Consider the following 12394-nt stretch of genomic DNA (forward strand, 5'->3'; position numbering starts at 1 on the left):
ATAATACAGGTTGACACCAGGAAACATTAACGCCACTGCATCCTTGCTGCTTTCTCATGTGGAAGTCTGTTTAATGTGAAAACAAGGTGATATCTAATTAGCACACAGGTAAGGAATTAAGAAAATCTTTATTTAAGGGTGAAGATGTTTCTCACAAAATCGTTGCCCCAATGCATCATTGAAATTCAAGCTGGAAAGATGATTTTAATATATCACTTGTACATTTTGTATTGCTCTTCTGGTGACAATGTAGTTTGTTTTTGTCAATTACCATTTTAATAATAGGGTAAAGAAAATTAAGTGGATTTTTGAAAGAAAACAATACTGTCAATATACTATTAAAACAAATTAAAATGGTAAAAATTATTGTACTTTAAGTAAAAATAAAAGAGCAAAAATATCAATCCCAGTTTTGGATTACTTTAATTAACAAAAAAAAATGCATATAGCGGAGGATAGTTTCAATCTGCCTACCTCTGGGTTATGGGCCCAGCATGCTTCCATTGCAGTACTCTGCTGCACATGTAAGTGCAAGAGATCCTGAAGCACTCACTCATCATGGGAAAGTACCAATGCGTTTCTTCATTGGTTGATGGAAGAAACATCTTACAAAATCTCTCCAGATTATTGACTTTTTAAAGTTTTCTAGGAAACGTTCTAGATGAATGCTTATTAGCCTTTGTCAGTATGTACAGCCCAGTACTCACGGGCCGATCAAGGAGAGATGCGTGCTGAGCGAACCGCTCAGCACACATCTCTCCTGCCGCTCAGCACAGCGCGATCTGTGCTGAGCGTGCGGGGGGAGACGGGGGGGCCGCTCACTTCACCCAGCGGGTGAAGTGAGCGACCCGCTAGATTGGCCTGCATGCAGGCCAATCTAGCAGCGGCGATAGCGATGTGCGGGGCCGCGCATCGCTATCGCCGAGGGGGCTACACACGGAGCGATCCTGCCGATATTCTAAGCAATCTAGTCAGATTGCTTAGAATATCGCTCCGTGAGTACCCCCCTTACTTTTGCAAAGTGTCTCTGTGGTGCAATCGGTTAGTGTGTTTGGTTATTAACCAAAGGGTTGGTGGTTCAATCCCACCCAGGGATGTTATTGACCTTGTCATCAGATTTTGGTGATCTTTAAGTAGACAAGTCAAAATTTCAAACCCCCTCTTATGGTGTAGGGTACCTGGCCTACTCTGATGTAATCAGAGTTAGATTTGATTAAGTGATTTTATCAAAAAACAGCTAGGAAGCACAATTTAGCAGTGGGTTGCAGAGAAAATGAAATATGCTGGCAGAAAAATCCAATTGAGTGATTAAACAGCTCTTCATTTTCTGGCTTTATTTTTATGCTAACAAATTTGTTCTCTGAAAAGTGTCCACAAAGCCAAGTATCGGATTAACATCTTTGTAGGGATGGTTTTTCACCTATTACTAAATTAAACTTGCTTCATTGGAAAGGCAGCAAGATGCATCCTCATTTCAATATCTACTGAAATAATACAGGTTGACACCAGGAAACATTAACGCCACTGCATCCTTGCTGCTTTCTCATGTGGAAGTCTGTTTAATGTGAAAACAAGGTGATATCTAATTAGCACACAGGTAAGGAATTAAGAAAATCTTTATTTAAGGGTGAAGATGTTTCTCACAAAATCGTTGCCCCAATGCATCATTGAAATTCAAGCTGGAAAGATGATTTTAATATATCACTTGTACATTTTGTATTGCTCTTCTGGTGACAATGTAGTTTGTTTTTGTCAATTACCATTTTAATAATCGGGTAAAGAAAATTAAGTGGATTTTTGAAAGAAAACAATACTGTCAATATACTATTAAAACATATTAAAATGGTAAAAGTTATTGTACTTTAAGTAAAAATAAAAGAGAAAAAATATCAATCCCAGTTTTGGATTACTTTAATTAACAAAAAAAAAATGCATATAGCAGAGGATAGTTTCAATCTGCCTACCTCTGGGTTATGAACCCAGCATGCTTTCATTACAGTACTCTGCTGCACATGTAAGTGCAAGAGATCTTGAAGCACTCACTCATCATGGGAAAGTAACAATGTGTTTCTTCGTTGGTTGATGGAAGAAACATCTTACAAAAACTCTCCAGATTATTGACTTTTTAAAGTTTTTCTAGGAAACGTTCTAGATGAATGCTTATTAGCCTTTGTCAGTATGGACTTTTGCAAAGTGTCTCTGTGGCGCAATTGGTTAGTGTGATTGGTTATTAACCAAAGGGTTGGTGGTTCAATCCCACCCAGGGATGTAATTGACCTTGTTATCAGATTTTGGTGATCTTTAAGTAGACAAGTCAAAATTTCAAAAACCCCTGTTATGGTGTAGGGTACCTGGCCTTCTCTGATGTAATCAGAGTTAGATTTGATTCAGTGATTTTATAAAAACAGCTAGGAAGCACAATTTAGCAGTGGTTTGCAGAGAAAAAGAAATATGCTGGCAAAAAAATCCAATTGAGTGATTAAACAGCTCTTCATTTTCTGGCTTTATTTTTATGCTAACAAATTTGTTCTCTGAAAAGTGTCCACAAAGCCAAGTATCTGATTAACATCTTTGTAGGGATGGTTTTTCACCTATTACTAAATTAAACTTGCTTCATTGGAAAGGCAGCAAGATGCATCCTCATTTCAATATCTACTGAAATAATACAGGTTGACACCAGGAAACATTAACGCCACTGCATCCTTGCCGATGATAACCTCAAGTTGGGTCATTCGGTGCTGCAGAGTCGTACGCACTCTTCCACCCGTTCAAGAGCTTTGGTATAACCCCATGGTTCTTAATGTGACCCCAGCATCCTCTAGGTCGTATGAGAAAATAGGATTTTAATACCTACCGGTAAATCCTTTTCTCTTAGTCTGTAGAGGATGCTGGAGTTCCCTTGTGCTGCCTCAGTTGAATCTCCTTTACTTGACAGAGATGTGCCTGAGCAGCGGCCCTCCCCAGCCCTATCCCAAATCATACTTATTTTGCATAGGAGATACCATGGTCATGAAGATTATTCTCCCAGGGTGAGGTTCATTCATTGCATTCTGGGTATGCTGACCCCTGTGATTTCCCCAAATGTGGGTAACTCGACTGCATTATTTGTGGTAGTGGGGGACTGTGTTTGTGTTTTCCTCTGGTCAGCTCTGGTAAAAGTCAGATTTCTTTGTTTCAGATCTTCCTCTAGCCTTGTTCTTCTTTCGAGAGTTCCCTTGTGCTGCCTCAGTTGGATCTCCTTCACTTGACAGGGGGGTGCCCGAGCAGCGACCCTCCCCAGCTCAAGCCCAACTCCTACTTACCTGCCAGGTGAGATACTATGATCATGAAGGTGCTTCTCCCAGGGCAAGGCTCACCCATTGCACTCTGGGTGTGCTGCCCCTGCGATTTCCCCAAATGTGGGAAACTTGACTGCATAATTTGTGTTTCCCCTGGTCGGCTCTCGTATAATTCAGATCTCTTTGTCTCAGGTCTCTCTCCAGCCTAGTTTGCTGTCTGTTTCCACTTCTTTTTTCTTGAGCCCCTCCCTTTTATACCCTTGTGCACTATCCTGACTTCTCCTCCTGTCTGCTTACTTTGTGCCTTCCAATGCACAATGCAAACTACACACCCTTTTACTTGCCTTACAGAGCAGCTCTGGAGCTGTTACAGTGCCAAGCTGCTGTAAGAAATCAGCTTGAATGCTTCAGGGGCTGGGGCATTGTCAACATGAGCCCCACACCGAAGGAGGGTGGGGGTGTTTAATGCGAACTAAGGGTCATCCAAGCGCCGCAAAAGGCCGCCATGCCCTGCATACCCCTTTTCTCTTTTCATATGCAGATGAGGGTTCCAGCCAACTTTGGCCCACTGCTTGGATGACATCACCGTATGCAAATCCATCTTCTGCAGAACTTCCCCCAGGAATGCTTGTACTAGTTGTTGCATTTGGTTTGTTGTTTGGGGGTGCTTCAGTATTAGGCAGCCTTCTGCCCTCCCATGTTCATCTGAAAATATGTGTTCTCCCTGCAGTTGTTGTCTCCAGATGAGAGTTCCCTTGTGCTGCCTCAGTTGAATCTCCTTTACTTGACAGAGATGTGCCTGAGCAGCGGCCCTCCCCAGCCCTATCCCAAATCATACTTATTTTGCATAGGCGATACCATGGTCATGAAGATTGTTCTCCCAGGGTGAGGTTCATTCATTGCATTCTGGGTATGCTGACCCCTGTGATTTCCCCAAATGTGGGAAACTCGACTGCATTATTTGTGGTAGTGGGGGACTGTGTTTGTGCTTTCCTCTGGTCAGCTCTGGTAAAAGTCAGATTTCTTTGTCTCAGATCTTCCTCTAGCCTTGTTCTTCTTTCGAGAGTTCCCTTGTGCTGCCTCAGTTGGATCTCCTTCACTTGACAGGGGGTGCCCGAGCAGCAATCCTCCACAGCTCTGGCCCAACTCCTACTTACCTGCCAGGAGAGATACTATGATCTTCACTGTTAGGGCAATCAGGATGTGGAATTCCCTGCCAGGGATAGTGAGCACTGATGAGGATACTAGAACTGACACTGAGCAGCAAGATGCAGCACTGGACTATTAGTAATGTACTGTAGTATGCTGAGCACAACAATGCAGCACAAGACAATGAGCAGTGATACTGAGCACTGATGAGGATACTACTGAGAACTGACACTGAGCAGGAGAGACACACTACTAGTATTACTGAGCAGCAATAAGTATCCACTGATACTGAGCACTGATATTGAGATTTCCACTGAGAGAACATAGCCACGTCCTCTCCGCTCTCTCTTCAATGCACGAGTAAAAATGGCGGCAACGCGCAGCTCTTTATACGGAATCCGAATCTCGCGAGAATCCGACAGCGGGATGATGACATTTTCCCTTGTTCAGGTTTTCCGAGTCAGGCGGGAACAACCGAGCCTGCCTCGTACCAGTGTAAACCACGTGGAGTTCGTGGGGAATTCGGTTCTCGGAGAACCGAACCCGCTCCTCTCTACCTTATACCCATCAATTTTTTTTATTTTCAATCTAAGCCCCTGCAGTTTTCTGTAAGCATCTGCTTTGCTATGATGATCAACAAGTCACAAGGGCAAACACTCAGGGCTTGAGGCGTAGATCTTAGGACCAGCTGCTACAAGCATGGCAGAGGTGTCACTATCACTGGTGACACCCAGAGAGGTGGCGAGGGAGATTGTAATGCAGTGCGCGCAGATAAGCAGCGCAATGGTAAAAAGGAGGCATGGTTTCATAGGTAGGGGCGTGGCCTGGTGGCCTGAATCTACATTTTGTTGCTCCGGGTGTCCCGGGGGTTGGGGGCTGCACCGGGGACTAGTGTGTGAGCGGTGCTGGCTCCTGCACAGTGACATGGCATGGCCACTAGAGATGTGCACCGGAAAATTTTTCGGGTTTTGTGTTTTGGTTTTGGGTTCGGTTCCGCGGCCGTGTTTTGGGTTCGAACGCGTTTTGGCTAAACCTCACCGAATTTTTTTTGTCGGATTCGGGTGTGTTTTGGATTCGGGTGTTTTTTTCAAAAAACCCTAAAAAACAGCTTAAATCATAGAATTTGGGAGTCATTTTGATCCCAAAGTATTATTAACCTCAATAACCACAATTTCCACTCATTTTCAGTCTATTCTTAACACCTCACACCTCACAATATTATTTTTAGTCCTAAAATTTGCACCGAGGTCGCTGGATGACTAAGCTCAGTGACCCAAGTGGCCGACACAAACACCTGGCCCATCTAGGAGTGGCACTGCAGTGTCACGCATGATGGCCCTTCCAAAAAACACTCCCCAAACAGCACATGACGCAAAGAAAAAAAGAGGCGCAATGAGGTAGCTGTGTGACTAAGCTCAGCGACCCAAGTGGCCGACACAAACACCTGGCCCATCTAGGAGTGGCACTGCAGTGTCACGCAGGATGGCCCTTCCAAAAAACACTCCCCAAACAGCACATGACGCAAAGAAAAAAAGAGGCGCAATGAGGTAGCTGTGTGACTAAGCTCAGCGACCCAAGTGGACGACACAAACACCTGGCCCATCTAGGAGTGTCACTGCAGTGTCACGCAGGATGGCCCTTCCAAAAAACACTCCCCAAACAGCACATGACGCAAAGAAAAAAAGAGGCGCAATGAGGTAGCTGTGTGACTAAGCTCAGCGACCCAAGTGGCCGACACAAACACCTGGCCCATCTAGGAGTGGCACTGCAGTGTCACGCAGGATGGCCCTTCCAAAAAACACTCCCCAAACAGCACATGACGCAAAGAAAAATAAAAGAAAAAAGAGGTGCAAGGTGGAATTGCCTTGGGCCCTCCCACCCACCCTTATGTTGTATAAACAGGACATGCACACTTTAACCAACCCATCATTTCAGTGACAGGGTCTGCCACACGACTGTGACTGAAATGACGGGTTGGTTTGGACCCCCACCAAAAAAGAAGCAATTAATCTCTCCTTGCACAAACTGGCTCTATAGAGGCAAGATGTCCACCTCATCATCCTCCGATTCATCACCGTGTACATCCCCCTCCTCACAGATTATCAATTCGTCCCCACTGGAATCCACCATCTCAGCTCCCTGTATACTTTGTGGAGGCAATTGCTGCTGGTCAATGTCTCCACGGAGAAATTGATTATAATTCATTTTAATGAACATCATCTTCTCCACATTTTCTGGAAGTAACCTTGTACGCCGATTGCTGACAAGGTGAGCGGCGGCACTAAACACTCTTTCGGAGTACACACTTGTGGGAGGGCAACTTAGGTAGAATAAAGCCAGTTTGTGCAAGGGCCTCCAAATTGCCTCTTTTTCCTGCCAGTATACGTACGGACTGTCTGACGTGCCTACTTGGATGCGGTCACTCATATAATCCTCCACCATTCTTTCAATGGTGAGAGAATCATATGCAGTGACAGTAGACGACATGTCCGTAATCGTTGGCAGGTCCTTCAGTCCGGACCAGATGTCAGCATCAGCAGTCGCTCCAGACTGCCCTGCATCACCGCCAGCGGGTGGGCTCGGAATTCTGAGCCTTTTCCTCGCACCCCCAATTGCGGGAGAATGTGAAGGAGGAGCTGTTGACCGATCAAGTTCCGCTTGACTTGATAATTTTCTCACCAGCAGGTCTTTGAACCCCTGCAGACTTGTGTCTGCCGGAAAGAGAGATACAACGTAGGTTTTAAATCTAGGATCGAGCACGGTGGCCAAAATGTAGTGCTCTGATTTCAACAGATTGACCACCCGTGAATCCTGGTTAAGCGAATGAAGGGCTCCATCCACAAGTCCCACATGCCTAGCGGAATCGCTCTGTCTTAGCTCCTCCTTCAATGTCTCCAGCTTCTTCTGCAAAAGCCTGATGACGGGAATGACCTGACTCAGGCTGGCAGTGTCTGAACTGACTTCACGTGTGGCAAGTTCAAAAGGTTGCAGAACCTTGCACAACGTTGAAATCATTCTCCACTGCGCTTGAGACAGGTGCATTCCACCTCCTATATCGTGGTCAGATGTATAGGCTTGAATGGCCTTTTGCTGCTCCTCCATCCTCTGAAGCATATAGAGGGTTGAATTCCACCTCGTTACCACTTCTTGCTTCAGATGATGGCAGGGCAGGTTCAGGCGTTTTTGGTGTTGCTCCAGTCTTCTGTACGTGGTGCCTGTACGCCGAAAGTGTCCCGCAATTCTTGTGGCCACCGACAGCATCTCTTGCACGCCCCTGTCGTTTTTTAAATAATTCTGCACCACCAAATTCAAGGTATGTGCAAAACATGGGACGTGCTGGAATTTGCCCAGATATAATGCACGCACAATATTGCTGGCGTTGTCCGATGCCACAAATCCACAGGAGAGTCCAATTGGGGTAAGCCATTCTGTGATGATCTTCCTTAGTTGCCGTAAGAGGTTTTCAGCTGTGTGCGTATTCTGGAAAGCGGTGATACAAAGCGTAGCCTGCCTAGGAAAGAGTTGGCGTTTGCGAGATGCTGCTACTGGTGCCGCCGCTGCTGTTCTTGCGGCGGGAGTCAATACATCTACCCAGTGGGCTGTCACAGTCATATAGTCCTGAGTCTGCCCTGCTCCACTTGTCCACATGTCCGTGGTTAAGTGGACATTGGGTACAACTGCATTTTTTAGGACACTGGTGAGTCTTTTTCTGAGGTCTGTGTACATTTTCGGTATCGCCTGCCTAGAGAAATGGAACCTAGATGGTATTTGGTACCGGGGACACAGTACCTCAATCAAGTCTATAGTTGGCTCTGAAGTAATGATGGATACCGGAACCACGTTTCTCACTGCCCAGGATGCCAAGGCCTCAGTTATCCGCTTTGCAGCAGGATGACTGCTGTGATATTTCATCTTCCTTGCAAAAGACTGTTGGACAGTCAATTGCTTGGTGGAAGTAGTAAAAGTGGTCTTACGACTTCCCCTCTGGGATGACCATCGACTCCCAGCAGCAACAACAGCAGCGCCAGCAGCAGTAGGCGTTACACTCAAGGATGCATCGGAGGAATCCCAGGCAGGAGAGAACTCGTCAGAATTGTCAGTGACATGGCCTGCAGGACTATTGGCATTCCTGGGGAAGGAGGAAATTGACACTGAGGGAGTTGGTGGGGTGGTTTGCGTGAGCTTGGTTACAAGAGGAAGGGATTTACTGGTCAGTGGACTGCTTCCGCTGTCGCCCAAAGTTTTTGAACTTGTCACTGACTTATGATGAATGCGCTGCAGGTGACGTATAAGGGAGGATGTTCCGAGGTGGTTAACGTCCTTACCCCTACTTATTACAGCTTGACAAAGGCAACACACGGCTTGACACCTGTTGTCCGCATTTCTGTTGAAATACTTCCACACCGAAGAGCTGATTTTTTTGGTATTTTCACCAGGCATGTCAATGGCCATATTCCTCCCACGGACAACAGGTGTCTCGCCGGGTGCCTGACTTAAACAAACCACCTCACCATCAGAATCCTCCTTGTCAATTTCCTCCCCAGCGCCAGCAACACCCATATCCTCCTCATCCTGGTGTACTTCAACACTGACATCTTTAATCTGACTATCAGGAACTGGACTGCGGGTGCTCCTTCCAGCACTTGCAGGGGGCGTGCAAATGGTGGAAGGTGCATGCTCTTCACGTCCAGTGTTGGGAAGGTCAGGCATCGCAACCGACACAATTGGACTCTCCTTGTGGATTTGTGATTTTGAAGAACGCACAGTTCTTTGCTGTGCTTTTGCCAGCTTAAGTCTTTTCATTTTTCTAGCGAGAGGCTGAGTGCTTCCATCCTCATGTGAAGCTGAACCACTAGCCATGAACATAGGCCAGGGCCTCAGCCGTTCCTTGCCACTCCGTGTGGTAAATGGCATATTGGCAAGTTTACGCTTCTCCTCCGACGATTTTTATTTAGATTTTTGAGTCCTTTTTTTACTGATCTTTTGTGTTTTGGATTTTACATGCTCTGTACTATGACATTGGGCATCGGCCTTGGCAGACGACGTTGATGGAATTTCATCGTCTCGGCCATGACTAGTGGCAGCAGCTTCAGCACGAGGTGGAAGTGGATCTTGATCTTTCCCTATTTTTGGAACCTCAACATTTTTGTTCTCCATATTTTAATAGGCACAACTAAAAGGCACCTCAGGTAAACAATGGAGATGGATGGATACTAGTATACTTATGGATGACGAGTGACTGACGACACAGAGGTAGCTACAGCCGTGGACTACCGTACTGCGTCTGCTAGTATAGAGATGATAATTAATGATATAAAAAAAATATATATATAACTACTGTAGGTATATATAATATAATGACGGACCTGGTGGACACTGTCAGCAGACTGCTAAACTACTAGTATGAAGAAGATAGAAAAAAACTTCCACCACAGGTAGGTAGGTATACAATTATGGACGAGCACTGACGACACAGAGATAGCCACAGCCGTGGACTACCGTACTGCGTCTGCTAGTATAGAGATGATAATTAATGATATAAAAAAAAAATATATATAACTACTGTAGGTATATATAATATAATGACGGACCTGGTGTAATTCAGATCTCTTTGTCTCAGGTCTCTCTCCAGCCTAGTTTGCTGTCTGTTTCCACTTCTCTTTTCTTGAGCCGCTGCCTTCTATGCCCTTGTGCACTCTCCTGACTTCTCCTGTCTGCTTACTTTGTGCCTTCCAACGCACAATGCAAACTACAGGTAGTGCTGCAGGGCCCACACCCTTTTACCTTGCCTTACAGAGCAGCTCTGGAGCTGTTACAGTGCCCAGCTGCAGCAAGAAATCAGCTTGAATGCTTCAGGTGCTGGGGCATAGCCAACAAGAGCCCCACACCGACGGAGGGTGGAGGTGTTTAATGCAAACTAGGGGTCAGCCAAGCGCCGCAAAAGGCCGCCATGCCCTGCATGCCCCTTTTCTCTTTTCATATGCAGACGAGGGTTGAAGCCAACTTTGACCCACTGCTTGGATGACATCACCATATGCAAATCCATCTGCGGCAGGCCTTCCCCCAGGAATGCTTGCACTAGTTGTTGCATTTGGTTTGTTGTTTGGGGGTGCTTCAGTATTAGGCAGCCTTCTGCCCTCCCATGTTCATCTGAAAATATGTGTTCTCCCTGCAGTTGTTGTCCCCAGATGAGAGTTCCCTTGTGCTGCCTCAGTTGAATCTCCTTTACTTGACAGAGATGTGCCTGAGCAGCGGCCCTCCCCAGCCCTATCCCAAATCATACTTATTTTGCATAGGAGATAACATGGTCATGAAGATTGTTCTCCCAGGGTTAGGTTCATTCATTGCATTCTGGGTATGCTGACCTCTGTTATTTCCCCAAATGTGGGAAACTCAACTGCATTATTTGTGGTAGTGGGGGACTGTGTTTGTGCTTTCCTCTGGTCAGCTCTGGTAAAAGTCAGATTTCTTTGTCTCAGATCTTCCTCTAGCCTTGTTCTTCTTTCAAGAGTTCCCTTGTGCTGCCTCAGTTGGATCTCCTTCACTTGACAGGGGGGTGCCCGAGCAGCGACCCTCCCCAGCTCTAGCCCAACTCCTACTTACCTGCCAGGTTAGATACTATGATCATGAAGTTGCTTCTCCCAGGGCAAGGCTCACCCATTGCACTCTGGGTGTGCTGCCCCTGCGATTTCCCCAAATGTGGGAAACTTGACTGCATAATTTGTGTTTCCCCTAGTCGGCTCTCATATAATTCAGATCTCTTTGTCTCAGGTCTCTCTCCAGCCTAGTTTGCTGTCTGTTTCCACTTCTTTTTTCTTGAGCCCCTCCCTTCTACACCCTTGTGCACTATCCTGACTTCTCCTCCTGTCTGCTTACTTTGTGCCTTCCGATGCACAATGCAAACTACAGGTAGTGCTGCAGGGCCCACACCCTTTTACTTGCCTTACAGAGCAGCTCTGGAGCTGTTACAGTGCCAAGCTGCTGAAAGAAATCAGCTTGAATGCTTCAGGGGCTGGGGCATGGCCAACATGAGCCCCACACCGAAGGAGGGTGGGGGTGTTTAATGCGAACTAAGGGTCATCCAAGCGCCGCAAAAGGCCGCCATGCCCTGCATACCCCTTTTCTCTTTTCATATGCAGATGAGGGTTCCAGCCAACTTTGGCCCACTGCTTGGATGACATCACTGTATGCAAATCCGTCTTCTGCAGACCTTCCCCCTGGAATGCTTGAACTAGTTGTTGCATTTGGTTTGTTGTTTGGGGGTGCTTCAGTATTAGGCAGCCTTCTGCCCTCCCATGTTCATCTGAAAATATGTGTTCTCCCGGCAGTTGTTGTCCCCAGATGAGAGTTCCTTTGTGCTGCCTCAGTTGAATCTCCTTTACTTGACAGAGATGTGCCTGAGCAGCGGCCCTCCCCAGCCCTTTCCCAAATCATACTTATTTTGCATAGGAGATACCATGGTCATAAAGATTGTTCTCCCAGGGTGAGGTTCATTCATTGCATTCTGGGTATGCTGACCCCTGTGATTTCCCCAAATGTGGGAAACTCAACTGCATTATTTGTGGTAGTGGGGGACTGTGTTTGTGTTTTCCTCTGGTCAGCTCTGGTAAAAGTCAGATTTCTTTGTCTCAGATCTTCCTCTAGCCTTGTTCTTCTTTCGAGAGTTCCATTGTGCTGCCTCAGTTTGATCTCCTTCACTTGACAGGGGGGTACCCAAGCAGCGACCCTCCCCAGCTCTAGCCCAACTCCTACATACCTGCCAGGTGAGATACTATGATCATGAAGGTGCTTCTCCCAGGGCAAGGCTCACCCATTGCACTCTGGGTGTGCTGCTCCTGCGATTTCCCCAAATGTGGGAAACTTGACTGCATAATTTGTGTTTCCCCTGGTCGGCTCTCGTATAATTCAGATCTCTTTGTCTCAGGTCTCTCTCCAGCCTAGTTTGCTGTCTGTTTCCACTTCTCTTT

At 46.3% G+C, this 12394-nt stretch overlaps 6 non-coding genes and 1 pseudogene across 6 annotated transcripts; all 7 read left to right on the forward strand.

Annotated features, from left to right (window-relative positions):
* Positions 1 to 2978: 2978 nt before the first annotated feature.
* On the forward strand, positions 2979 to 3142 carry LOC134992252 (U1 spliceosomal RNA). Its single transcript, XR_010196436.1, has one exon. It is a non-coding gene; the product is annotated as a U1 spliceosomal RNA (small nuclear RNA).
* Positions 3143 to 3294: 152 nt separating this feature from the next.
* On the forward strand, positions 3295 to 3457 carry LOC134992381 (U1 spliceosomal RNA). The gene has a single exon (XR_010196554.1). It is a non-coding gene; the product is annotated as a U1 spliceosomal RNA (small nuclear RNA).
* Positions 3458 to 4112: 655 nt separating this feature from the next.
* Positions 4113 to 4276, forward strand: LOC134992164 (U1 spliceosomal RNA). The gene has a single exon (XR_010196352.1). It is a non-coding gene; the product is annotated as a U1 spliceosomal RNA (small nuclear RNA).
* A 6430-nt stretch (positions 4277 to 10706) lies between these two features.
* Positions 10707 to 10870, forward strand: LOC134992294 (U1 spliceosomal RNA). Its single transcript, XR_010196475.1, has one exon. It is a non-coding gene; the product is annotated as a U1 spliceosomal RNA (small nuclear RNA).
* Positions 10871 to 11022: 152 nt separating this feature from the next.
* On the forward strand, positions 11023 to 11157 carry LOC134991917 (U1 spliceosomal RNA; annotated as a pseudogene).
* A 702-nt stretch (positions 11158 to 11859) lies between these two features.
* LOC134992124 (U1 spliceosomal RNA) lies at positions 11860 to 12023 on the forward strand. The gene has a single exon (XR_010196315.1). It is a non-coding gene; the product is annotated as a U1 spliceosomal RNA (small nuclear RNA).
* A 152-nt stretch (positions 12024 to 12175) lies between these two features.
* LOC134992496 (U1 spliceosomal RNA) lies at positions 12176 to 12338 on the forward strand. The gene has a single exon (XR_010196655.1). It is a non-coding gene; the product is annotated as a U1 spliceosomal RNA (small nuclear RNA).
* Positions 12339 to 12394: the final 56 nt, after the last annotated feature.

Source organism: Pseudophryne corroboree, unplaced genomic scaffold (genome assembly GCF_028390025.1).
Source record: "Pseudophryne corroboree isolate aPseCor3 unplaced genomic scaffold, aPseCor3.hap2 scaffold_121, whole genome shotgun sequence".
Lineage (NCBI taxonomy): Eukaryota > Metazoa > Chordata > Amphibia > Anura > Myobatrachidae > Pseudophryne > Pseudophryne corroboree.